The sequence below is a fragment of the Thermobia domestica genome, chromosome 11 (assembly GCF_964235325.1).
Source record: "Thermobia domestica chromosome 11, izTheDome1.hap1.1, whole genome shotgun sequence".
NCBI classification, from domain to species: Eukaryota; Metazoa; Arthropoda; class Insecta; order Zygentoma; family Lepismatidae; genus Thermobia; species Thermobia domestica.
Window position 1 is genome coordinate 179,770,869 of NC_137464.1, and position 24,763 is coordinate 179,795,631.

Here is a 24,763-nt window from a genome sequence, read left to right on the forward strand (position 1 = left end):
CCATTATACACAGTAGTATTTTACGAAACTGACTTAACTTTGACGGAAATTCTTGTAAGTGATATCTTTCAAATTTTGGCGGCCTTTACAGTGACTACTTTTCATATCTCTACAAAAACGAACCCTCCTGGTAATTAGAACTGAAGTTAACCGCCAACATTATAGCCACTGTTCATGGTTTTACCGATAGAGGACTGTGAAACTCTTTTCATACTTTGTGCAAAGTAACCCCGTTTTACGGTATTCAAATTTTTCTGAGGCTTTTTAAGAGAAGGACGCAAAATGACGGATACTAAGTGAACATTTGTTTCATTGTTATGGGATCTCTCTTCAATTTCAACACCAAGGCTGTATGAGATGTAAATAGACTATGCACGGACAACTCAAGACACTGGCTCAATCTTTAATGCTCAACTTTCATGATATATATATATATATATATATATATATATATATATATATATATATATATATATATATATATATATAATTTCACTTTAAAATTTTATGAGACAGTCAACATAAATATCTATATTTACCTTCTTGTTTTTCTTTCTTTTCTTCTTTTTTTTTGTATGAAGGTTGCACTCATCCTCCACGTTAATAAATTATTTATCATGTTTGTCCATGCTCTTATACAATGATCTAGATATGAAAAGTTTTAACATCAGTAGGCCTCTCCCACCGAGAAAAAGTCTTGAAATAAAATAAAATATTTCAGCTCAACGTTCCATGATCATGCCCTTTAGGCTAAGGGAGACCAGAAAATGTTATAACACAAAGTGGATCAATGAAATTTTAGGGTCGGGTTCGATTCCCGGTAGGAGAATATTAAAACAAAATCTGAGTACATTGCAAATGTTCGGATAGGCTATCACCTTAAATATAAGTCCTTGTCTCGTAGCCTCAGGAGATGTTAAATTTCAATAAACAACGAAATTTTACGGGATGAGAGCGAAAACGGGACATTTAAACTTGTTAGCAAATGAAAAATTGTATGATAGAAAATATGTCACCGTGTGCGCGTAGGTTTTCTTCTATTTCCTCTCACTTCCGTTATTCCACCATTATCATTCACCTCATCATTACCGGCTGCCTTGGTCTCGGTGCATAAGCGTGGGACACACTAATAATAATAATAATAATAATAATAATAATAATAATAATAATAATAATAATAATAATAACAACAACAAAGCCTTCAATAGAGGTCATATAGGCCTATAAAGCGGGAAGAACTCTTTTAAAAAATGAAATCTTTAAGTTTTACGTCCCAGGGTTATCCCGGTTAGGCTAAGTGAGACGGTGATGATGAGTGAAATGAAGTGTGAGGAAACGGAAGAACCTCGAGAAAACCCACGAGCATGGTGTTTGTCTACCACAAGGTCCACACGGCGCGAGCTGGGATCGAACCAGGGACCCCAAGCACCGGAGGTGAACGCTCTACCACTGAGCCACCGCGCCCCCAAAATCTTCAAAAAAAATAAATAAATAAATAAATAAATAAATAAATAAATAAATAAATAAATAAATATTGTTTTGAGGAGACATTACAATATAGGGATGGCACCTTAGTAAATGGATCCCCGACCAGAAGTAAAATCAAGTTTATTGCACCACACTAATTCCAGTTTTCCGGGCAGTCGGGCACTCGAATTGGATGAAAAGAAGGGTTGTTGCATTCAAAATAGCGTTCGTGGAAGAATATGCCACATAGAACAACACTTATCATTCAAAAGAACAAAACTTGCGCGCTTCCAGGAACCAGATAAGAAATTTAATAAAAGAATTCATTACAGATATAACATTAGAGAAGATGGATGAATCACGGGTAATGCATAAGTTGTATCCTGAGTGTCAATCAATGACGGTTCACTTTTTTTAAAAATTTTTCATGTCATCAATGATGATGACGATCAAGTATGAACCAATAGGAATAGATTTTATTTTAGCCAATAAAGCACACAGTGTTTCGGAACAATAGCCAATGAGCTGGTTTCTTATTTTATCCAATCAGAAAAGACACAGAATGACGTCACTCCAATAGGAAGTTCTAGCATGCGAGCGTCGGTTAGTGTGCTGGAATGGGAGTTTAGCGGTTTGTTTTACCTCCAAAAACGATAGAAGCTGAAGCAGTTCCGATCAAGAGGAAGTAGACGCGTGGTGTTAAATTGGTAAGAAATTCGACTAGGAACACGTGCCGACCTTCTAAGTGCATATTAAGTATCGGTTACATCAATTTTTAAGTTGATTTGAGTAAGTGATTTTGTCAATCTAATCGTGAGTGTAGTGTACGAGTGACGGGCAGTAATCTTTGTTTACCGCCTTGTCAGCCATTTTGGATTTGGTACTTTCTATTTTCTGAAGCAAGTGTTGTGGATGAATCTTTCATAAATAGTGAACTGTTAATTGTGTCTCTTGGTTAGTTTCGGGATACTGGTACTGTGATTACAAAATTGTTGCAGTGTTAGTGTTTGGTGCAATCTTTTACGGTTGACACATTTCGTGCAAGTGTCTCGGAAGTGGTGTTGTGTTGTGTTGTTTTGAAGGGAAAATATTATATAAGTAGTTACTAATTTCTTTAATACCTGGTTCGATTGCTTTCTGAATTTTTTCGCAGTTTTTCACGGGAAGAATTGGATCTGTAGGTGTTCCAGCATGAATTCTTTGGATTATTCTAGAAGGACGTATGTCTTCGTAAATCCTTAAAATATAAGCGAATAATTTTATTGTAGCTTAAATACAATAATGTTCCATGTACTATATTTAGCCTTAAACGTTTTAATTTTGGTATGTCATCAATGTCAGCGCAATTAGTATATAAAATTCCATGAGAATGTAGTTGACACTGAAAAGTCTGAATGTCAAGTTTTTTTTTTTTTTATTATTATTTTTATATATATACTTTTCAGAGAAGGTTGACGGAAAATACAAAGATTAGCGTTGATCACTTAAACAATGGGTTTTAAGTTGTACTTGCATGTAAAAGCTGTCTTAGGATGGCTGACGAATTTAGGCGGGGGAGAGGGACAGATGGCATTTCGTAGTGCTTCAGTTCTACAGGTGTGACATTGGTAAAGTTTGTGATTGTAGATGGCACAATAGGATAGGTCCAGGAATATTGAACCTAACCGAAACAACACAACCCAACCTAATCTGCAGTATCTTATCCTGAGCTAACGTATTGTTTGACATGCTTTACCTAAGTTACTTTGCAGCACAATGGCTAGAATGTCATAGTTCCATTGTGTGCTCATTTTTCACTCGCAACTTTTTGAACCCTGCTCAGTTTAAATTATGGATTCATGGTTTTATACGGCATTATCAGAATGAGGTTTTACATACCTCACGTACTTGTCAGTCCTGAGATTCGGAAAAATGCGTTTCCGCTGAAAGATGGTTTTTGGGCGCCGAAAATTTTTCTAGATATAACTAGATTTTAGTGAACTAAAATATGGTTAATTTCAAGATAGGGATTTGAATCTAACATGAATTTGGGTCCATAATTCGGAAATTTTAGGCTTTGGGATTTCTCCTTGGGCAGGGTTCATTATTACCCAATGAACTGTATTAATGAAATTAAACTGGCTACTAGCCCGCATTTGCTCGCTCGGTATTACTGTGTACTTTTAAGTATTGCACTTGGATAAATAAACCAAGCTGGATCCTTCAACTATCATCCTGGAACCATATTGTATATTTGGTTGCTTCAGGTTGAAAGATCCTAATTTTAAAAGTTCTAAACTATGTAGTAAAGTTCTGCGGTCGGTCGTAGCTTTAATTTTTGTGCTTTTAGAGGGAAGGCATTACAAAAGACAGGGTAAGCTTTCGTTGTTGGAACAGTAGCTGGGGAAGGTTCTAGAACACTGGTTCCCCCCCATATACGTTAGTAGCTAGGTTGGTTCCTTTCTGTATCAGGTTAATATTAAATTCATATAGTAGTGCCGAGTGAGCGTTAGCGAGTAAAGGAGTTTGAGCTCCGCAGGGCAAGTTTTGTCTTGATTAGAGCTAAATGTGAAGGGGGACCTGTTCTAGAACCTTGCCCAGTAGGTGGAAGGGATCCACGCATTTATGTAAATGCTACGCAGTCAAATGACTTCTTTCTGGGAATTTCAACGGTACTGCCCTGAATATTACGTGTAAGATTTGAAAATCCGTGATCGTTGCAATATAACCTGTCCAATGTGGAACAGTGTTAAACGTTGCTTTCCTATATTGGGTAGATTTAATTTGTAGCGTATTAAGATTCCCCTCTTAACTTTAATAATTGTTACGAGAGGTATTCGTGTTTTAAGGGATCTGAATTCCTTGTAGGCAAAATTCAAATATTGACTTGGGTCAGAGCTTGCCGGACATAACTGAAATCTTATTCTAATTTTCTAAACTACTAATTCATTCCACCTTAAAAGTGTCAAGTGACACATCACTTTAATGAACAGAATCAGATATCGTGTATAAGTGGTGGCAAAGCGGTCAGTGAAGGGTGGTTAATCAGGAAGGATAATTGGGTTCTGGATTGAGTTTGCGAATTGATACTATAGGTAAACGAGCAATAGATCATATGACAGGTTCAAATGTACTGCCTACTAACGTAGGATGTATATGCTGCTGTAATGGAGTAATCAGAAATGTAAAGCGGAAACTTCCGATATAAAAATATGCTATGGGGCAAAATTTTAGGTGCGCTCATTTTGTGTGGGGGGAGGAGGAAGGGAGACTAGATTAGTAATATTAACGGAGAAAGTTTGTTCACAAATATTTTTCATGCTTTCTTCACCTGATATGTTAAATCTGTTGTATTTCCACGCAAAATCACTACCTTCCAACTTGCATACTGCGACTATTTAGAAATGAAGTTTTGTTTCAAACCAGCTAGAGCAAAATAATGTTAGTGTTTCCAACTTTTAGAGGGGAGAATGGAGTCCCCCTATCAGATAAATGTTCCTGAGACATCAAATTCCAGAACAAATACGGAAATACTGGCCTGTACAAGACTGCCACACAAGGGAATACTTGTATTCATGAAATACGAATCATAGGAAGTGCACTCTTTTTACTACGATGACAGTTGAGAGCTGAATGTAACGACAGCTTGTTCACACAGCTTAGTGTGTAAAACGCGAAATAACTAAAAGTGGTAGGTGCCAATGCACGATTAAGCCTAACAAGTCGAAGTAGGGGGGCAGACGTTAGTGAGGGAGGTGCGTCAGCGACGGTGGGTATATGCATAAACCAGGGTAGTGGGTAAACAATTTTGTCGCATGCGTGCTTGAGTGTAGCATAATCGATATTACGATCAATTTGCACACCCCCTTCGTATAACACTCAATCTTTCTTTGGCTTTCAAGTGGTAATGAGTATACTTTGCATTTCGTATTTCGGGTTAGCTTTGTAATGCCCGCTCCAGCTGGTATACTCAAACGAGAAATTGCACAACTAATTTTATGAAAATAGTGAAAAACTTGCGAAAAAATGATCCTTAAGCTACCCCGTTCCTAGCCCTACTCTTACTCTACACTACTATGTACTTTTAAGGCGGTCCTGCTTATTGGTGCCCCGCTGGAGCGTGTTGTACATTCGACCTCGTATTTCTCGTACACATGAAGCAAGGTCCCAGTATATTTTTATTCAGTGCTATTGTGGAGTGGCATTTCAAAATTATACAAACTTATGCATCCATAGAATGGTGCCGATGCAGATTCTCCTTTCTTTAGTTTCCGTATTTACATTGGTTTTCCCTTCATTGTTGTTTCATACACATGCTAGATTAGTTGACAGTGGGTTTAAAACTGCCATATAATACTCTTTTTTATTATTAGTATTATAAAGAAACAGCTTCCGAAGAGAAGGAAGTACCTTGAGTCTTATTGGCTGTGTATTTACCTAATGTCACACATAAAAGGGTTGGCAAAATCATGGTTTTTATTGTAAAAGCCAAACATGTTGTGGTTTAAATAATTTGCTTTATGTATTATCACGTATGGCCAGAAATAAGTTTTTCGCTTTGGTGTTATTATGCAATATCCGGGTTATGCTGGAAGAGTTTACGTTCGCTAAAGCGGAATCCAAACCTTTTCTCGGCTGACATCAGAAATTGTCCTTAATTTGAACTCGAAACGGACTAATTGGCAAGGTTCTAGAATACAGGTCCCCCTTACCATTTAGCTGTAATAAGGACCGAAAACGTGACTGCGGTGTTCTAACCCGCATTTACTCGCTAACGCTCGCTCAGCAATACTATTTGAATTGAATATTACTTTGGTACTGAAAGGAACAAGCCTAGGTACTAACCTATATGGGAAGCCTGTGTTCCAGAACATTCCCGGACTAATTGGCCAAAAATGCAATAAGTCGGCCGACTCACGAAGGACTCTTGATAAATACGTTGTATACATTGGGACAGAAAGAGAGGGCTCTTTTTCCAGGAATTCTGAAAGCCCTGTCCACCCCTCTAAAGCTTCCGCTAACTAGTCTCCGCGACACGTGGTAGAGATTTATGATTTCTTCTGGCTAAAAACCAATGTTGCCTCAATTCCTTTTTCCTAGTTGATTTAAAAAAAAAAAAAATTAACAGATTAGGAAGGAAAGCTTTCTCCTTATTTTGCCGGACTTTAACTACACAAGTGGATCGGAGGTACGGCAACAATGAGAGCAGTGATAGCTTAATCGCTCGCGAGGACTAACCGAGGATTGTGAGGGTGGAAAGAAGCAGTGGTTGGGGAAAGAGCACTTTAAAGCTGTCCCGATGTATACTCATCTTTACACATTTAACCCTCGAACAGACCCCAGAGAAATTTCTTTTATGATTTCCTGTTTTTTTGAAATCTCGTCCATTTTAAATTCAATTGGTAAAACTGTCTATAGCTGGTACGCGCTGCGTCTCACATAAATAGAAAAAAATGAATAAAAAAAAGATTTAAAACAACCTTCCGTGATCACTTATTTTTTGACACTGAAATCAGACCCAATGGACTCAAGGCAGTTTATATATTTTGTATTCTGTGATAGGCCTTGTACCAACCATAACAAAGGCAGCGTTGTCAATTGGATTTTCATGGATGAGAAAGGTTTGTGAAAACTGGGAAAAAACGTTAGAACTAATAATTTCACTGGGGTCCGGTGGACCCCAGTGTGACTTCCGTGTCAAAAAATTGCGACCACGGAGGATTTATATAATTGTAGTCAGTTGAGGACATAGTTGCCCAAGTGAAACACATACAAAACTACATATGAACACTTCCAAAATACTGCAGTGTGCAGAACTAATTTAGTCGAAGTTTGTTCATTACCCCGATGGAACATTTGTCTTTCTGCGATGGCTTTTGTAAGTCAAATTTTCTTCAGGAATTCCAAAATAAGTTATTAGTGCTACATAAAGTAATGTAAACAGTTTTTTTTTACCAGTTCGACTTACAACCTGTGAAGTCATATTTTTTGAAAGTTTTGCTAAAAGCAGATTTAAAATATATATATATATCTCCTGATGGGGATCCACTTAGGATAATGTACGTAAGCTGGTCTGTTGTTACAGTATCACTAAATCCATCCTTTGTTGGTGGTCTTTTCTCCATCATATTAGTATCCACTGAACCCGAACTTTCACATATGGATTCAATGGTATACTCAAACAAAACATTAGCTTATCTGCAACAGAGTATTTCTCTGAAATGTTACTGCAACTTTATTCAATTATGCTTTACCCGACGGAAAAAAAAAAAAAAAAATGCACAGGCGCGGCAGATTTTCTGCAATCACATCGCGGCATGTTCTGCTATGGGATTCACTAACTTTTATTGATCCAAGTTGAAGTGGAAAGACTTGAATTTGCATATCTGTAAGAAAGTGAATAGATACGAATTAGGAGTGAGTCCACTTTGGCTCTGACCCATTCATACATAGATACCAAAGATACTTCTGATCTTAATGACTCGTGGGAGGTTTGTATATTCACTTTTCTTACTGATGTGCAAATTGTCTTATTTAACGTGGCCTAATAAGTCCTGAACTAACTTCGACTAAATTAGCTTTGTACCCTGCAATATTTTGAAATTGTAGATTTAATTCTGTATAATGGTTTCTGTATTAAATACGTAAAATCAGTACAACGTATTACCAGGATTCCTTCGTGAGTGAATCTGCAGACATCGCATTTGTGACCAAAGTCCGGTTTAGTTCAAAGGACAATTTCTCTTGGATGTAAGCAGAGAAGTGGTTTGGATTCAGCTTTAAGCTTGACCTCTTCCAGCATAACCTGGTTGTTGCCGTAATAACACCAAGGCGAAACTTATTTCTTCCATATTATATAAATACCTAGAGCAAACTAAAGAAAAAAGTTCAAACCAAGGTTTATTTTTAATACTTTGGTCTTTAATATCCGAGGGTCATGTTTTAGTAGGGATCACCCTTACAATATACCTAAATAATACTGTAAGCATTCATTTTTAGTAATTTGGATAGTGCGTAATTTGCATACGTTACTAATTGGTAGAAAAGTGAGAATGAAACTTACGAAATTAAGCTATTGAAAAGTACACTAAAATGGTTAATAATACAACGTTGAAGATCCATTGTATCCTGGGCCACAATCTGCGAAACGTTAGCCTAAAGATTTTTCGTAATTTTCGTAGACTTGTATACAGTTCCTTATAAGTTAGAACATTAATGTAGCAAAGTTGGATACGGAGATTGCAACAATGGTTCAGCAAATGATTGGACACATTAACCCGTGGAGCCCTTCCCGTTGATCGCATGTAAAAGCGAAGTTCACACATTCGAGTTTTCATTCGCCTTTAGCCTAAATTAAATCTAGGGTCGCCAAATTAATAAGTTCGGTTTTAAACATTAATTAAATGAAATGAATTTCATTATACATAATACAATAAATGAACACTAGTGCATAGACATGATTTCGGCGTATAATAAACTTAATTCATTCGATATTGAAATTTGACGAGTTAAAATTAACAGTAGTCGTTAAGCATTACGCTGTAAGATCGGTAGAAACGGTCAGGTACGCTCATGTCCAAAATGATTGTCGTGTATCTATAACTGTCTTGTTAGAATATAATTTGATAATGATTTTGCAGGGTACTTTTAAACTGATACTGTGTAGAATTGGGAAATGTATATTTGTGGTAAATTTCATAGGAAAAGAATTAAATACCAGGATTAGAATGAGTAAAACAAAATGTTGCTAAATGGACAAGAAAGTTTTTTTTAGTTTTATTTTTTACTGTTCTACTGATAAATTTGCCACATGTCTGCCAAATATGCACATACAAACATAAATACCAGGCGAATTAGTTATCAAATTATATTCCTACAACAACATATAGACATGCGACAGTAATTTTGGTTATGAGTGTACATAATCTAATTGTAGTTAGAGGGGGAGCTTGAAAACTCGTTTTTCTAGTTGCTGACTTACTTTGTAATCACTGCTACAAATAAAGGTTGACTGGTATTCCCGTATATTTAGTTAGAAGACTTACACTTGACAGGTCTAATACATGCGGAAACTTGACCGCTGTTGCTCTGAATCTCAAGTTTTGGCCGGAAAAAGTCTTCATATCTATATACAGTAGTGAATTTGCGTAGCAGTTCTGGCCTGGTGCAATTTTTCTTGCTATCTTTTGTGCAGATACCTGACCCTGAGACTCCAGTAGGGGCACCCAACTAAAATTGACACTATGGGGAAAATCTTTCCAAATTTGTGAAGAGGTAGTGGTAAGCTTGTCATTCCAGTGATAACCTCAAAAACCTGCAAGTGCAAAACCGAACAATATATTTTTTAACTTTTCTTACCTGCGAACCTACGTTGATATAGTTTGGTGTAGTCTTGGACATATTGCTGGGCACGCGTATTTTCAGCGCCGCAAAGGTTGGTAGTTCTTCCAAATTGCTTGATGTTTCTTAGGAGGGAAAGGCTTCAAACACGTGATTAAATTCAGTTAAGCAGGTTTTAGGGCTAAATCTGAATTCTAAATTCCCCTTTCGACGCTCGCAGTTGTATGTGGCTAATGAGCAGAAACTGAAGGTCTTTTACCTAGATTGTTCGAAAATTCTTGCGTTATTGCACTATTAAATTTTGATGCTGCTCAGTAGTATCCTCACTTTCCTGCTGCAAAATGAATACTCATGATCTGTGGTTGAAATCGTCGCACAATAACTAGTTTTTTGCTAAGGCCCACATCCGGAAATCTTTCAAAATACTTAATGAGGTCAGACAATTAGTGTTTGTCAATTGGCTCTAACCCTTATGCGATCCAATGTAAGTTTCCGTATTAAGTGTTGTCTTTCCCCGCTTATTTAGGCATAACAGGCATTTAAAGTTTTGTGATAGTGGCATGAACCAGAGTGCCTCAGATGAGTTTTGGAACCAGATGGTCAATGTGGCGCCAAATGGTGGCGGGAGGAAGGCGAGCAATCATTTTCTCGACTTTTTTTTTAATTTTCCCCTCACTTAGCTTTCAAGATGTTGAAATTTCGCATACGCATTGTGTAAATTGTCGAATTTGGGATATCTGCGTCAACCTGAGACCGAGGGGCCCAAAAGCTTGTTTTTTCCTTTCGGAAAACAATTTTTCTCTGATTTCCGGTTTTTGGTGTATGGGCTTTATTCCAGAGGATGATGTACGGACCATGATTTTCAAGGACAAATGGTTTCCAAGATTTCACATCGAAATTTTGCACATATTGTGTACCTAACTACGTATTTTTTATTCTGTGATTTTGAAATTCCTAAGTCAACCCAGGCCTGGGCCGAGGGACTTTTTCGGAAAAGGGATTTTATCGGAAAATTTCATTTTGCCTGCCTAAAATTTCATTTCTATTTGTATATGGACAAGCGAGGGATACCTTTTGGAAAGGTTGCTCCATTAAGAGCTTTGAACCATGATCTTACTATAAATAGCAATGAAGCAGTACCTGCTTGAGTCTAAAATTTACCTCAATAGGTCAGTATGTTATTAGGGTTAAATATGTATTTATCACTCTTCAGAGCAGAATACTGTTGAGTGTTTGGGAATCATGCAGAACCAGTTTGATTCGCACTCAAATTGTGTTCAACTGTAATAAGAAAAGCAATGTGCCTACGTTCAAATTTCATACAGTCCAACTATTAAGTATAGGTTCCAGGTATAAGAAATGATAGCTTCAACCTTAATGTTTCTGACTGAATGTACTGGTATATTACCTTTCAAGTGTGCCCTCGGAAAATGTGGACATGCCTTTACCCCACCGCTCTTACGGTGTAAACTTTGTTTACTTTTAGGGAGAAAGTAAATGACAGGTTATGTTAGCAATTTCATTCAGTAGTTTGGTCGTGGCGAGTGAAGACCATAGAATACTTAAAATGGATAAGGCAGTGCAATATTGTAAAGGTTCAGTAGTACTCGTGTTGTACGTAATTTTCACTCCTGCTTTTTCTGTGTGAATTTTGTTACACCCTCCGTAGTTTACTTTTAATAACTTGAAAGTAACCTCCACCGGTCCTGCAGCAAACTGGTTCAGTTTCATACCGTGAGAGTCTTTGTAGTTCAGTGTTGTGGTAGTTTTCTCGGTCTCTCATGCTCGGATTTTCAGTTCAAAATCATTGCATCATTCATTTTGAGCAGTTACCGTATTTACTCGCGTAATTTTCGCATTTTTTTTTTTTTTTTAAGGAAAATTGTGAAACAAGGGTGCGTAAATTATGCGCGGGAAAAAAATTAGCCGTATCAGTGAACATCAATTTTTTCCTCAGTCAAAATAACACGAAAATACTGGTACACATTTTCTTTGTAGCAAGAATTGACAAACAACTAATTCTAAATTTGTAGAAAAATAACATTAAAAAATTAAGAAGTCGTGTGGTTTCTTACCTTACAAATCACTGTCAAATCCTCGCGTGCGCAAATTACGCGAGGAAAATATACAGAAAATGCCCTTTAAAATTGGGATGCGAAAATTATGCGAGGGCGAAAATTACGCGCGTATTTACGGTACGTTAGTTGCTAAGTGTTTTCGTCCACGTATGCCGTGCGGAACACAACTACTATCCTGTGTTAAATTCTAGATCGCGGAAAAGGCAGTCATACGTAGCATGGCATTAAATCAATATAACTTTGTTAGATTACTTCGATATACTGCCAAATATCAAATTTGGTTAAGTAGTCGAGGTAATTTGTTTTGCTTTTCGTATATATAGACAGGGCTCCCAACTGTCCTATTTTCCTATTTTTTCCTATATTTTAGAAATTTATGTATTTGTCCTGTCCTATATTTTAATCTTTTCCTTTATTTCTAATATTTTTCAGTGATTGAATTATTAAAAGTATAAGCCAAGGGCCGTTTCAATAATGATTTAAATTGCTACACATTAGCAATATGTTGAATGTCTTAGCATTTTTTCTGAGGGGTAGTTACTAACCCTCACTTAAAATTTGCTTTTCCTATTATCTCATGTCACTTTTTCCTTTGTTTCCTATGTGCTTATTCTTCCCCAGTGAAGCTTAGCTGGAGAACCTTGCCATTTCTTCAGTTTCTTATAACGGAAGCGAGCATTTTATTTCAGCAGTGTGCAGCACTACTGGCTAGGCATTGAGGTGTGTTGGTGTTCACCAACATATGCCATCGCCTTCTGATACTGCTGTACATATGCAGGGTTCCCATGCGTCCTGGAAAACTTGGGATTAAGTGTCGTGGAAACTCCCTGGAAAAGTCATGAAAACAGAAAAATTGGTAAATCCTGGAAATGATTTATGAACTGGAAGTGTCCTGAAATTTGTTGTATAACACTTGTTACAAATGTGTATAATTTGCAGAGCTGTGATGAATGAAATTCTATTGCAATACTTATTTCAGAGGGAAATACGTTGATCAAATAATTCGATGCTTAGATTCAAATATTTTATTAGAGAAATGTTAAGCTTTCTTCGTTAAAGATTTGAGGTAAAAAATGTCAAAATAGTTCATCTGTAAATAAAAACTAGGATAGAGAAACAGTTAATACTTTTACGTGCATAAATTGAATTTACGTATTCAAAATTATATACGATTAACGACATGTAAAAAAATCCTGTAAATAAGAGTAACCATTTGTCTTCTGAGGTAATGCGAATGTGTTCTGAATTCGAACAATATTGGAGCTGTATTTTTTAGTGTTTTTACTATTTTCAATAACAAATAGTTGCCCATTGAGGTGAGGGGTGTTAACGTGAAGGGTGACCTTTTCTAAAAATACATTCATATTTTTCTGTGCTTCAGCTTGATATTTTATTGTATGAACCACACTGTCCTACTTTTTTATAAAGCAAACTTATCGTATACTTTTTCAATGTCCTTCTGGGAGGCTTGTGTAGGTCTTTTTCTGTAATACTTGATATAATGTTCCAATGTGGTGACCTTGTACACATTACTATTGAAGGATTTAGGTCACAAGACCTCTCGATAGGACACTGCTTGACAGCATCACGAGCTGGGGCACACTTAAAGTAAAGGATTTAGTACCAACCAGTGATACGATGTAAATTTTCAGTTAATTACAAATGGAAAATACATAATTTAAAAGTATTAACACTAAATTTGGGTACTCAATGCAAATTAAACGGTGTTAAAGGGGAACAATATCGGACTAGATGCTCATAAATTTTTTGTAATACCAGGTTTTGAATCCCACCCATTTAGAGATCGGGAGTCGCCCGAATTCGTGCGTATCTGGTTGAGCGTGACTTATATTGCATGTTACGAAGTTCTTTAGCCATAAAATACATTTAAACAAATGAAATAAAAATAAAATAAAAAAGTTCTACTTAAGTCTGTTAACCATTCTTTTTTAAAATAGATTTCAGCACTTCATTCATCAATGTACCATGGCTGATAAGCAGAAAAAAACATTCAAATAGTGTCATGCGAATGTGTATGATGTACGAGAAAAGAAATAAAGTAGGGAACTTCCGAAGTCATTTTTGAAATTTGCTGCCTTACTGGAGCAGCCTCTGCTCGTAAAATGCTAGCGTGATGAGTGTGCGAAGTTGCATTGCAGTATCTGGAATAGTTACGACGGAAACTTCTCAGTTGTGACAGTACAAATGACCCTATCGGAGGAACTAAGTAGCTGTAAATTCTTATTATAGTAATGTACCGCACATTACTGAAATCGCACCAATTACCATTCGCCAAAAGGTGCAATAAATCCACATTGATATGTACTCACTTCCCATTTAAGTCAAAACTCACGTAAAATTTTCTGGATGTAAGGAAATTGGGAGGAAGGGGGAAATGCTTCGTTACGGGAAAATGAATTGTGCGTACTGGCGCTTTGAAGCGAGTTCAAAATCTATTGCGTATCTCCCTTAGTCATATGAGACTAGCTATATAAAATTGTGAAGGTGTATTTTTGTAGTACTTGCATTTCCTTTTCTGCATTCATGAAACTGCGGAAGAGGGGATAATGGTCAGTTCTTAAAATTTTGGTTGAACTTGCTATTCTAAACTGATTGCAAGCAGTTTGTGCTGTATAATGCGCATTTCAAACAGTAATTGCAGTAGTTTGAAAGAATTGTTTCAAGATAGCACTTCGGTCCAGTTGGGTTTTAGATTCAAATATGGGCACCCTGGAGGGTGAGGATTGAAATATTTCATGTTTGTAATAAGCCTATCCATGTGATGACTTGTATTTCAGCTACTTAATACTGTAGAAGCAGAATGGTTTGAAAATTCTTGAATAGAAACAAAAAGCTCTCATATTGGTTGTCAGTATTGGAAATATCCTGATAAAATCTGCAAAATAGAACCAAAGAAACATAGCTAAAGTAAAGGGATGTATGGGTATATTCACACATCGCGATGGCATCTTAAGGCATAGCATGTGATTTCAGTAGCAAATTTTCGTAGAAATGGCAGTTTTGCTCTAGCGCTAACCAATACTGTTTTTAGTCCCCAGCAAGAGGTTAGTCAAACTGCAGGACCATTTACTGTTAGGTGTTCAATGTTCCCATTGCGGTTGGTCAGATGCATTGATTTCCCGGTCAGTCAACTTTTCGTATGTCTGCTGTAATGTTAACATGGATCCACAATCCATTCTCTCAGGTGCCGAACATCCCTAATCTTTGCCTGAGTAGGTAATAAATAGGCCAGTAGTTAGGGAACGAAGACATTCCTAGTATCTTTGCCAACCAATCCACACATTAGGAACTGCTGATAGATAATTCAATTACTATAATGAGGTGGGAAACTGCATACTCCGACAGCAATGATGGCAAGAATTAACTGATTGGTTATGCACATGTTACTATCCCGTCGGTGAATATACCCACAACGCGTTTCCCATACGCCACATCACACTTTGCCAAGAGACTTCGTAGCTGCTGTGGCCGTTAGGCAAATTTCAGACCTAAATCCTGCGAAGGGTGAAGTTGCAGCTTGTGTAATTTATTCAGACATAATGCACATGTGAGTTTAACCACTTCTGCAGCCTGCATTGCATGTCTTGGAACTTTTGAATGTTTCCGTTGTTGCTTCGCCTCCGTGCTTGGTCTACCTGTCCTGGGTCGAACTACATCTGGGTTTTTGAATTTAATACTTGAAGATAGTGCCATTGCTGACTTGTGGTTTCCGGATTACTGCGGTTAAAATTTGAAACTCTGCTGCTTAGTTCTCCAGGTATCAGTACGCTCATGCAGTCGGCAAGTGTTACGGCCATCTTTCGGTAATTGCAGCGATACAAAAAATGCCATTCAGTTTCTACGAAAATTAGCTATTATCACTTGCTGTTGGCTTCCCGAGAAAAGTTGTAGTGACGTTTATGGGGAGTGGCCAGCTTTAGTTACTCGTGGTTCGCTGAGCGCAGTAAACGGTTGGCGATTTGCTACTCTTACCACACCCCCAGTGACGAGCGGGTCCAAGCGCGGGAAGCGAACCACCTTATACTTTCTGGACTATTTTCTTCCCGATCCCTATTCCGCACCTACAGGTTACTTTGGTTGTATAGCGAAGTTAGTAATTCGAAGTTGAAGGGGACCAAAAGTCAAAACTGAGTTACAATACCGGTACCTCATATTAGTCAACAAAATTACCTATGTGAACTTGAGTACATTTGTGATGCAGTACCGCACACGAACTAAATTTACTCGCACATTTTACACGTACCATGTAAAGTACTTACGTGGGCATTTCTTTGAGATTTCGTTAAATTTTCAGTTTCGGAAGTTTCAAAATGACATTGCGACACAATTTCAGATTGTTTGTCTTCCCTCGGGATGACTACTTGAGAATGCATTCTTGTTTGATTAAATTGTTATACTGCGTTACTTGGAATTATGCAAAGTGCAAAAGTTCTATTTATCCACCATTTTTACAACTCAGTAATTTAAGGTATATTCTTCAAATTGTAGCGCGCATTGTTCGCTGTATTTTGTAGCGCTTACTACTGTTCGTTTCTTACCAGCCTGGTTTTATAGTTTATACTTGTTTACACTGAATGCTATTGAAATTGAATTCATTGATTTCACTATTTTTTTTTTTTTTCGAAATTGTTTCGATTTTGAGACAAACTAAAATGTCTTCATTGGTAAACAGGTGTGAAATTTATTACGTGATGTTGAGAACTAAATTTACTTTTTCAAGGTTTCTCACGTGAGTTACTCAGTACGTGTACCGTAACATTGTTCTAGGTAGGTAGATGCCAATTCAGTGGCAGGGGAGTGGAAAATGTGCAGCTCAGAGTAGATGGCAATTTTGCGAAGTTTACTTTGCATAGTGCAGTCGGTGTAGTTTGCGAAAAATTTACCGCATAACCGCTCAATCGTAAGAAGCAATTTCCGTGTCGAGATAATGCTGAGGCCAGTTTGTGCTAACTAATTAGTTTCAAATTTTCGGCGTACGTTTACCTCACCTTTCCCTTTAAATTTTCATTTTAATGGAAATTGCTACCCGGCCCCCGAGTCAAATGCCTTTGTATTTTAAATGTGCCCCCGGAAAATGTGGGACACTTCATCTGCCGTCTTTCGGAGGAAACCTTCAATTTGCTTTGGAGAAAGTGAATGACCTCGGGTCTTAGCGAGTGAAGATCGTGAGCTACTTAGTATGGCTAACAAGTCGGTGCACATTTAAGCCCGCGAAATAATTGAATAGGACAATTGTCCTCAAGCTGTTGGAAGGGCCTCGGCCACTGGAACTTTGAGAGAGGTACTGGGGAAACATTGACAGCAGTGGCAAGTTTGAAATATTCTCTTCAGCTTTGTCTAGTATAAAACAAGGGTGATGTTTTAATATCGACAAATTGCCTCAGCTTCCCCTTACATGTGGATTTTTAATATACCGGGGCACGGTGGCAAGGTCTATTTCATTGGAAGAAAAGTCCATATTCCTTCAGGAGTGGGAGTTTCGAAAGCGTTGTAGCCCGTATCAAATTAGTGCCAGAGAATTATCTTGGCAGTGACGTCAGCGCTCTCAGTTGCAAGGCTACCAACTTACGCTACTCACAAATAGTACTTAGAAAGCTCACTGAACGCTTCGTACGTCACGTCGAAACTGCAGTGTAATATGCTGTTAGCAAACAGAATTTAGATAACAATTGATTTGTATAATTCTAGTATGTATGTGCATTGTTATGACAAAGAAAAAAATATTACACTAACAATTACCAGAATATTTTAAAATGTACACAATAAATCACAATACAAGTAGAAATAATTTGCTCTTACCTTTAGTCTATCATTGGTGAGCAACCGAGGTCGTCTGAATCGTCGCTATAAATTCCAGGCCCGTCTTCCCGATCACTGTTACAGAACTATCGGATTCTGAATGGCTTCCAACACTCACAAATTGTCAATCCGTTCATCCATAAGACAGTCCTTTTCCCAGTAAAACTGTTCCCATTTTCGAGTTTTCAACAGCCTTCCTCCAGTCTTCTTTCGTTACTTGTTTAAAAGCTTCTTCAATAAGCTTCTCTACACTTTGTTTGGTAAGTTTTGTTATTGACAGCGATGTATTTCTTCACGTTTGCCCATATTAATTCAATAGGTTTAAGGTCAGCATGGTATGGCGGTAGTCTTATTACTTCATGTCCTTTGCTTGTTGCAATTTCATCAATAACATTTTACATGTTGAGGGTTTTTTTTTTTTTTTTTTTTTTTTTTTTTTTTTCAATTCATAAAGTTCAGCTTTCAAGAAATCCGGACTATGGGGTACATTATGAGCCGATAACCAGGACAAAATTTCTGATTTTCTACTATTGGAAGTTGGAACTTTTTCAATTTGTTTGTTGTGAAATGGAGCATTGTCAAGAATAATCACTGAGTTTTCTGGTAAATTTGGAATGATTTGCTCTTGAAACCACGAAAAAAATTTATCGCCATTCATGTCACCATGATAATCTCTAGCACTTGATTTAGAGAAAAAGAACAGCTTTGCACCTTCTACAAACCCGTTTTCACTACCGGCATGGACGAGAATGAACCGAGAACCTTTTCCAGTCGGAACTCGTAACCCTCCACAGCCCTCCGAGTCTAACCAGACTTTCGGTACAGTATGATGCGTATGAACGAAACTTTCATCCAAGTACACAAATTGTCTTTGAGGTTCGTTTACGCGCAACCTCCTCACTTCGCGTATATATTTGTCGCCAAACGACAATATCGCTTCTTTCAAGAAGCAGATTTCTATTCCCAATAGAATGTTTTTTAAACCTAAAACCCAACTTGCGCAGTATTTGTCGTAATGCCCACTCAGAACCCTTGAAGTTAATGCTTTTCTTAAGTTCATACAATAATTTATTTACGGTCACGGCAATGCCTTCAGCATACATATTGTGAATTGTTCTACGAACTACTGCTTCGTCGAAAGAATCTAAATTTGTTTGCCTTTTCTGGGTATTTGGTCTTGCTTTACCGGGTGTCACGACGGGTTGTCCTGTATTTACTTTTCTCTTTCACAATTCGCCACACGGATCTCTCATTGACACATGTTGCTCGGGAGGCTTCACGCACACTATCAGATTTATTATTGTTTGATGCAAAAAAAGTTGTAAACATTAAATACAATGTCTCTTGCATCACTATGCAACGGCTTGCCTTTCTTTACGGCACTATCACCCATTCTTATACACAAAATTTCAAACACGAGAACAAAACAAAAGGATTCACAACTCTTACCAGTCACTACACACTGTATAGCCTACACAAAGAAAACACGCGCTTTCCAGTTCGTTTCACTTTTTTTTTTTTTTTTTTTTGGTGTTTTTTCTGGAAGCGCTGTTCCTGTGCCCTATCGGTAAATATTAGAATTTTCGAAGCTACATTCACAACCCCCACGCTCTGTTTCCGCGCGCAGGAAACACGTTCACATATCCTCTAATTCAAGAACTGTGATAGGTAAAAACATGGGGCTTTCTTTAAAATAAACTTTAAACCTCCCTTTCCATTTCGTCCACTGCATGTTTGTCTCTCTTCAACAGAACGGAAGTTTGTAGCATGTTGAAATCTGAATGATGATAGAACAGAATGAAAACTAAGTGGCTATCATTTAAAATTATTTTCCACATACTTATAATATAATATAAAATTCAAATATAAAATAATCATTCTTCATGAAAGTTATATAAATTGAAAAGCAAAAAATATAGCATTTACGTCTTCTCGAACTCCAGTTATCGTTATACAAAGATAACAAGTATATTTGTCAGAAATTAATCTCCCATTTCTGTTCATTTGCTTTCGCTTTCCTGTTGTAGAGAACACTGCTTGCTGTTAAGTTGGTATTTGTTCCCGCATTTTCTCTTTCCTGGGATTGGACGTTGAATTGAACGAAGCGTCTGTTTTAACCAGTGGGACTGCATTTGAGCAATAGCAGTGTCTACGTCACTGCCAAGATAATTCTCGAGCACTGTAGTAAGCTTATCCGGTTTCAAATACCTTAACCCAGTTTGGGATAGTACTGCTCAAAATTTAATCTCTCCAGCCAGTTGTGTACGTTTAATTACTGTAGAAAGGCTGTTTATTAGCACAGTATATGAAATTCTAAAGATGGCTTTTCAATGTTCCATAGATTAAAGCTTTGTCCAAGAATTGACGATGCACTTAATTTCATATTTTACAGAAGACTTTTGAAGAAAAAGAAAAAAGCGGTTGTTCGAGACTGATCGTAGACCAAAGAATGATTAGCAGTTGTAAGCATTTTATAAAGAGGTGAGAAAGATTGGAAATGATCAGGAAACCCAGGCTTGGAAAATATGAACTTGAAACCCCCGTAGTTAACAACTTGATGTTCTTTCAGGACTCTAGCGAGTCACTGTTTTAAAAACTATTTTCAAGTTGGTCACTAAGTTTTTTTGGGGGGGAGGTAACTTTCGTGTGACTTGTTTTGAATTAGTTTTCTAAGAAAACAGATAAAAATAAGTGCAAAAAGGCAGAAACGTTACTCGCTACTCTTCTGAAAGCTCCAGCTTTAGTCACTGTAGCTTCACTAAAGCACAGTGAATGGTTGGTGGATGCTTAAGATCTCGGAGGTGAGAACCCTTCTATTTTCTTCTATCATAAGTCGGTTTTTTCTCGTAATAGTTAACGCTCCACTCAACGTTTGTGTAGTTCGTTCGTATTATACTTCTTGTATGTTCTTAAGAGTAGGTGATGAATTTGAATATTTTATGGCTTTGAGAACTCTCAATGCCAAGTTAAATTATGTCTGGGATGAAGAAATTCGGAAATAAGCCAGGACTGGTTCCACTTAGCTTCTTACATCTGCTAAATCTGGTTACCGTAACCACAAAGGATACTTAGAAAACCTAAGAAAGGAGGAAGCTCAAAAAAAGATGAAACAGTGATGTAGAAATTGACAAAGGAATAATGGGGCATAAGATTTTGATCTTTTCGTGTGCTTTTGGTCAGCTTTTCGTTCAACAGCAGACCACTGAACCCTGTTTTAATTGTTTGATTTAAATGGAAGGATTCTTTTTTCCAACGCTGTGCCAGCCTTGCAGTACGTACTTCATGCATCGATGAGCACTGGCTTGCCAATGTATGGTGCGACCAGACCATACGTAGTCAGTTTTTAGGTTCATAAAATCTTTCGTGCTTTAGTGTGCTTGAGCTTAGGGCCAAAATATTAAGTTTATACTTCAAGTGGCAACATACGTTTGTACTCTAGTAAACTTCCGTTTGACCATCTGTTTATATTAAGGATGTTTATTAGAGGATCTGTCCATACGTATCTTCATCCTATGAACTCAATGAAGCCAAAGGTTATAATGTTTCGCTCCCTTATATTATTCCTATTCAGACCTAAATTCCCCATTCATTACTCAGATTATATTACAAAAGCAACTTTCTTTTAGCGTTTTTAAATAGTTTATTATGGTTATGCAATTGCAATCAAAGTAATTCTAAATATTTAGTTTTATTGTTGACTATCGATAAAATACATTGAAATGCTGTGCTTTTTTTGGGGGGGGTCATACAAACCCCACGAGGGGCATTTATTGATATCAGAAGTAACTTTGGCATCTATTATGTATAAATGGGTTAGAGCCAAAGTGGACTAATTTCTCATCACTCTCCTTTAGTTTAAAAGGCATAGCCGTGGGACATAAAACTAATTTCATTTTTTCAAATAGTTCGTATCTTTATTCACTTCTCACTGATATGCAAATTAAGTCGTTGTATTCCTTTAACTTTGTACTAACAAGTCGTAGTGAACTAACCTGGAAAGATCAGTATAACATAAGTAGTCCTTAGTGAGTCAGCAGACGTATCGCATTTGTAGCCAATTAGTTCCGTTTTAGTTAAATGGAGGAAATTTCCTCTCGGATGTAAGCCGAGAAGCGGTTTGGATTTAGCTTTAAGCTTGACCCCTTCCAGCAAAACCCGGTTGTTGCATAACACCAAGGCGAAACTCTTATTTCTGTTCATGTGATATAAATACGTAGATCAAATTAAACGAAAAAAAGCTAGGTTTAAAGGTTTTTTCTTTCTTCAATAAATGTTTTTGTCCACCCTGGTGTTCAGATGGTAAGCTGAACACTAGGATAGAGGCGTAATTACTTTCATCTGTGTGGCGAAAATAGATAAGCATTTTACGAGCTCCACGAACAGGAAGTGATTGTTACGCTAATTCGGGAAAACTGAAGTTAACTCCTACTCCTGCCAATAGTCTGGTTTGGGAGTGAGCTCCCATCATCCGTGAGCAGCTGTTTGTTCTGAAGGTATAATCGTATATTGTTGCCATAACTTTTACACTTACAACTTGAGTAGAGCTTTAATGTATGAATGCTTGCTGAGAATTGGTTGGAACGTGCCTATTTTCAGTTGGTTCGGTAGTCACTGCGTCACTCATACAGTAGAGGGCAGACTAGTTTGTCTACCCAGACCAGTCATAGGTACACTGACTTGTTCTTAACCCTATTCATACCTACTTCCGATTTAACTGGTGTCGAGTAACGTCGGAACCAGGAATAACTTTCTCGTACCAAATCTGGTACTGGTCTTTCCGGGAGACCTCCTGAAAGAGTCTTTTTATGTCCAGCTTTCAAGGATAACTCTTGTTCTACCGGAAAAGAAATTCCAAACAAAATCCGCCAGATCCACCAGAGTCGAGCAGTGATTCCTGATGATGGTGGTGATTGACTATAAAACTAACTGTAGTTGGGAAGTAGCTACTCAACCTAGTTTTGTTCATGGTTTTACTCATTAGTTTTCCAGCCATTTTGGAGAATAAGCACATACTTGGTATTGGCAGTGCCACTGAAGTTGTGCGCACCTACCTAGTTATACTGTCACAAGTTTGAATGTGAATAACAGTATTAACCACACGGAAATTTATTTTAGTTTTACATTAAGTTGTACATCTGACGCACTAATTTTTCGGAATTGCCCCTCCCCCATGCCTTGAAGGCACGAAGTCTGTCCGGGGGAAAAAGTGACTGCTCGGGTCAAGGGTTGTTTCACTGTCGACAGATGAATGCCATTTTATGGCAGACCTTTGCCTGAAGGACTGCCCATTTTGTAGTCCAACGGGTTAGTCGGGGTTGCTAGGCCAATCAGCGGTAGAAATGAAGTCTGAGACATTCCGTGCCAGCCACTTCTGGGTTTTCGCTTTGTGGCCTGGAGCTAAATCCTGCTGGAAGGTCCACCTTTCTCCAGGGAACGTGGTATCAGTGGTTTTACTATAGGTCTTAGCACTGTCCTGGTACACCTTGGCAGAAGTTTTAACACCTTGTTCGCAAAAATGGAGCTGGGTTGTGCTTGAATAGCTCACTCCACCCAACCATCACTGAGGCAGGATAATGTGCTCTCTGAACCCTTGGAGCTGCCTCAGCAACTGCAGTAGATGACATGGCATACAATCATTTTGGGCGTTGTAGGCCTGCTCAATTGTGAACACCTTTTCGTCAGCGAACAAAATCTTTCTGTGCAGATTGTTGGCGTAACGCCGCAACAGTCTTTAAGGTCCCTCTGCGACATTGTTTGGCTCAGAAAGTGACCAGTCCGCCTTTTATACGCCCGTAGATGTAGGTCACTCCTGAGCACACGAGACATGAAATTTCTGCTGATGTTCATCTCAGCAGCCATCACATTTTGTATTCGGACAGGATTTCTTCGAATTCTTGCTGAGACTGCTTTCTGGACTTGCGGGGTTCGTACCATTCGTGGTCTGCCACTCTTGCGCGGTCAGTTGCCCTTCGTCTCGGTATATCGCTGTATGGCGCGATACACGAATCTCGTGCTGATTTCTAAGGTTTTCAGGAGGTTGAAAATCTCACCTGCTGTCTTCCCGACCTCGTCTAGTGCAATTACTGCTACGATTTTCGTAATCTCCCCCCACTATCAGAACTCAATACAATATCAACGTATGTCATGAACACGCACTACATGCATCTTCCGCTTCATACACAGATGGCAGCACTGTGCTACTCCGGATGTCTAAGGTGCCACTCCAAACTTTCAGTATTTGATACAACTAGGTATATTGGGCCAGCCTAGTGAGTTAACGTATGAACGAATGTTAGCGGTGAACTTTGTATAAAATTCCTATACTGTCAAATATTTACTACTTGTAGTTGCTTTCCCTATTAGCATTATTCCTAATTTGTGTTGATGCAGTTCCCTGAAACATAGGTTATTATTCGGGCCCACGTTATTTTGCAAGTCTTAAAAGCACTTCACAAATCTTAAGTTTTTGATGCGAGTGATCGCGATGTGGCACATCCTAGCGTTTCCAGACTTTGAGATTTGTGCATTAGATATTGTGGATGAATCAGCTATAACTATGTTGTACTTGTATAGTTTTAAGTTTTTACTCCTCTCTGGCAGATTGTCCTAATACATCATTTTAGTTTGCGTGTTCTAGTAAGCCTACAATTAGTGATAACCAGTGGCAATAAATTTCGTTCTTAGTGCTCACTTTTTGAATTTTTATACGGACGGCTTGAAACAATATGGCTTTTGATTTAATGTTCTTGGCTATGCCCGCTATAGGTACAGCCTTTAGGTCCCTTTAGTGCTGAGCTGTTCATTCTTTAAGCCTTAATTATGCTGACCCATAATACTGTCCGTATTCTGATCCTGACTCCGTAAGTGCGCTTACCATCCTTACTTTTTCCATAAAGCATCCTAAAGTTTAATGTATGCTGTTGAAATGGTATTATCTGCTTGTAAAGTATTTGAAAACAGTTTAATGCGGAAGATATTTTTATTGACATTGACTTCCGTGCAGCGAAGTAAGCAACTGAACTTCCCTACGTAAGGATTTTCGTCAGTGCATGTCTGTTATATTACTGTATGTTTTCTTC

The 24,763-nt window shown here is 37.8% G+C and overlaps 1 protein-coding gene across 2 annotated transcripts in view; it reads left to right on the plus strand.

Moving 5' to 3' along the window:
• The first annotated feature begins 2,018 nt into the window (after positions 1 to 2,018).
• LOC145664590 (histone H3.3A) overlaps positions 2,019 to 24,763 on the plus strand; it is a 33,701-nt gene continuing 10,956 nt past the window's right edge. Inside the window, exon 1 of one of the 2 annotated variants that reach the window (XM_081731387.1) lies at positions 2,019 to 2,174. The gene's annotated coding sequence lies outside the window, so the exon portion shown is untranslated. Of the gene's footprint in view, positions 2,257 to 24,763 lie in introns of both variants that reach the window. The other variant, XM_081731388.1, reaches the window with a different exon arrangement.